Source organism: Otolemur garnettii, unplaced genomic scaffold (assembly GCF_000181295.1).
Source record: "Otolemur garnettii isolate 467f Iridium unplaced genomic scaffold, OtoGar3 scaffold00133, whole genome shotgun sequence".
In the NCBI taxonomy this organism is placed as follows: domain Eukaryota; kingdom Metazoa; phylum Chordata; class Mammalia; order Primates; family Galagidae; genus Otolemur; species Otolemur garnettii.
This window is the reverse complement of record NW_003852528.1, coordinates 5,149,985-5,154,117: the sequence shown is the minus strand read 5'-3', so window position 1 is coordinate 5,154,117 and position 4,133 is coordinate 5,149,985.

Here is a 4,133-nt window from a genome sequence, read left to right as displayed (position 1 = left end):
AGCCTGTTCTTTTTTGAAGAACAAAAAAGTATCTACTTTGAAGAGATCCCAAGTGTTAGCTTCTATGCAACAAGAAACCTATAAATACATAAAGCAAAGCTCAACATAACTACATGAAGGTGGTGCCCGTCGCTCAGTGGGTAGGGCACTGGCCCCATATACCGAGGGTGGCAGGTTCAAACCCAGCTCCTGCCAAACTGCAACAAAAAAATAGCCGGGCATTCTGGCGGGCACCTGTAGTCCCAGTTGCTCAGGAGGCTGAGGCAAGAGAATTGCCTAAGCCCAGGAGTTGGAGGTTGCTGTGAGTTGTGTGACACCATAGCACTCTACCAAGGGTGATAAAGTAAGACTCTGTCTCTACCAAAAAAAAAAACAAACCAAAAACTCACAACCTCTTATTTCTGAAAAGATTTTAACTTGCTCCACCAGAATCTGAAAGATTAAGAGTAAGGATGATCAATAGTAGGGATGAGGCCGGGTACAGTGGCTCATGCGTGTAATCCTAGCACTCTGGGAGGCCAAGGTGGGTGGATTACTTGAGCTCAGGAGTTCAAGACCAGCAAAAGCAAGACTCCATGTCTACTAAAAATAGAAAAACTGAGGCAAGAGGATTGCTTGAGCCCAAGAGTTGGAGGTTGCTGTGAGCTATGATGCCTTGGCATTCTATCCAGGGCAACAGCTTGAGACTGTGCCTCAAAAAAAAAAAGTAAGGATGAAAATCTGAGCAATAAAGTTAAGAAGCCTGACCTAATAGGTACATATAGAACTTTGCTGCAAAATTAATAGATTATTTTTTCAGCTTTCCTTAAATATGCAAAAATTCTTTTAATCAATCATAAAGGAAGCCTCAAGAAATGTGAGAGACTCTAAGTTCTCTAGCAAGTAAACTAAAATCAATGATTGTATTAAAGTAGCAAAAAGATACCCCATAAGTTTGGAAAGTTACTTTTCTAAATAATTCATGGATAAATAAAGAACTCACAATAGAAATTGTGAAATATTTAAAAGTGAAGGAGAGTAGACAACTGGGCAACACTGATGGGATGAGGACCTCCAGGGGGTATATTCGAGTTTGCAGACACAAATTTACAGGTATAAATCCATTTACTGAAACCTGGGAAAGAGTGAATTTGAGTTAAGATTTCAATTCCAGAAGACTGATATTTAACAGAAAAGAAAAAGACACAAGCTATATCTGGAAAGAAAATGGGGATAATGTGCTATTGGCTCACTGCCTGTAGCACAGAGGTTACAGCACCAGCCATATGCACCAATAGTGGTGGGTTCGAACCCAGCCCAGGCCAGCTAAATAACAATGACAACTGCAACAACAACAACAACTGGGCGGCCCCTGTAGCTTAAAAGAGTAGGGCGCCGGCCCCATATGCTGGAGGTGGAGGGTTCAAACCCAGCCCTGGCCAAAAACTGCAAAAAAAAAAAAAAGGAACAACAACAACAAAAACAGTCGGGTATCGTGACCAGTGTCTGTAGTCCCAGCTACTTGGGAGGTTGAGGCAAGAGAATTGCTTAAGCCCGAGAGTTTGAGGTTACTGTGAGCTGTGACGTCACAGTACCCTACTGAGGGTGATGTAGTGAGACTCTACCTCACAAAGAAAAAAAAAAGAAAGAAAATAGGGCTGTAATTACAAAAATGGGAGAGCTTAAGAAAATCATAAGGGAATATTATGAATGAATTTGTGTCAGTACATCATGAAGTTCACCTGAATTAGAGTTGTCTGTAAAAATATGTCACCAAAAATGACTGAAGAAGAAACAGAAAGGGGAAACAGACTTACATCCGTGACAATAATGGGACTGGTGATCACAGCCTTCTGGCTCCCACTACTGACCACAGTCTTCAAGGGTCCCTGGGGCTGGCTCCTGCAGGGCAGACATTAGGGATACTCTCCTGTCCTGGTGTCTCTGGGGGCCTTGTGTTTCCCAGGGCAGAGGTCTGGCTGCTCCTGTGGGTCCTGTCCTTACCCCTGCCCCGCATCCAGGCATGTCATCTTGAGGTCACTGGGGCCACGGACCACTCCCACCTTGCATCCTCTGGCTGGCCTGCCCCTCCCCTCATGCAGTGTTGGGTCCTCAACCTGTGGCCTGGAGGGGCCCCAGGGAACCAGCTCAGACTCTGGACATACCAGTATCCCCCATGTCCCCTCAGGGGGAGCCATTGCCTGCCCTGTTTGCCCCAAAAGGGTTTCTTGGGACTGAGGAGGTGGCAGGTGGGAGGGGCCTGGAGACTAGGGAGCAGCTAAGCACCTGTGGCTTGGGCTGGGCCCTCCAGGCCTTCTGTCAGGTACTTGCAAGGGCAACGTGGGGCCCAGGAGCAGCATGACCCAGGGGCGCCAAGTAGGCATAGTGTATCACGTGTCCTGCCCCTGCTTGTTGTGCTGTGGGCATCCAGGGCTCTGTAAGAGGCTGAGTGTGTACGTGGCTGTGCATGGATGTACATGGATGTACATGCACAAAGACTAACATATCCATAGCCACTGGAGCAGAGAACACCAGTAACAGCTTTAACCCTACTTAACACGTGACATTTACTCCCAAGAACATGCCTCTGAAAGCAGACTACTCAGAATAGCCTCTGCTAGGGAGCTGCCACCAACAGCAGACTCACGGCAGATAGCGCACCGCAGGGGCCTGTGACACGCACCCTGGGACCTGCAGAGCCAGAAATTGCCCCCTCCAGACCTGTGGCAGCATATTCTGGGCTTGCCTGGACAGCACCAGCCCACCTCCCAGCTTAGGCAGGGCAACGAGTTCAGTTTTAGGCTTTCTCCATGTCACTGGGCATGCATGTGTGTTATGCTTGCATCCGTGTCATGGCTGCAGGTATGCTGTGCGTGTGTTGCACTGGAGCTGCGTGAATGCTGTGAGTACGTCACATCGCGTCTGCGTGTATACTGTGCGTGCATCCGTGTCAGGCCTGCGTGTATGGTGCGCATGGGTCATGTCAGAGCTGTGTGTATGGTGCGCGTCCATCCTTGGGCATCCAGGGTTCTGTAAGGGGCTGCTTGATTGCTGAGCATGCGTCCGAGTTGGGTCTGCGTGTACGCTGCGCGTGCACACATGTCAGAGTTGTACATGTGTCTGTGTGCTGACATGCAACAGGCACTCCTGCACCTTGCACCCCAGGCGGGATGTTCAGTTCCTCAGGTGAGTGTGTAACTGCTTTTTGGAGACCACCCCCCTTAACGCAGGAGTCTTAGATTTACAAAAAGCAATTAACATATGGAGCAATAACATGTGCTCCACATCACTAATTCCTTGTGGGGGGAAATTTTCTATCTTGTCAAGAATTATGTCTAAGCATTTGCAAAAAGCTTCACAAGCACATTAAATACATCCTTTTGAATTCAGGTTGGGCTGGTTTTGCTGCTCCTGCTGCTCCCAGTTGTACCTTTCCCTTCAGTTCATTACTTGGATTCAATTGTTTGGGTAGAGAGCTCCTCTGAATAAATTTTTCAGTGATGGCACTCAAATCCTGAGTCCCTCTAAAAATGTCTTTCTTTTGTCCTCAGACCCGATAGGTGTTTGGCCCAGGGCAGAATCCTAGGGCCATGATCTGGGGCCACCTGCACCTGTCTCCTGTGTGAGCTCTTCAGTAGGCAGCTGCTCACAGGGCAAGTCCTGTACTTTATCCTGATGAGGACCAGGACCGAGGTGACCTTCAACTATAGGTCAACTGCTGTGAAGTCTCCAGCTGCCTTGCAGCTGACATCTGATGGCCAAGGTCATCCAGTGACATTCAACACAACCTAGAGCAGTGGTGTCCAGAACTGTGTTGATGGAAACAGGCCGCCCCCAGCGACTGCACCCAGAGTCAGGCAAGTGCAACCACGGAACTGAACTTCTGATTTCATGTTAATGAATTTGAACTTGAATATGTGGCAGGGAATGGCTCTCCAGGTAGGCATTGCTGCTCTAGGATCCCAGAAGTAGAAAGGACCCCGTGGCCACATGACTCATTCTCATTCTCTGGAAGGAACGTGTGAGACCCTGAGAGAGGACAACACCCTTGTAGCATGAAAGCCAGACCTTGGGTGTAAATTTTGTATTAAAAAGGCCAAAACGTGCCAGGCATAGTAGCTTGTGCCTACAATCCCAACACTCTTGAGAGGTCA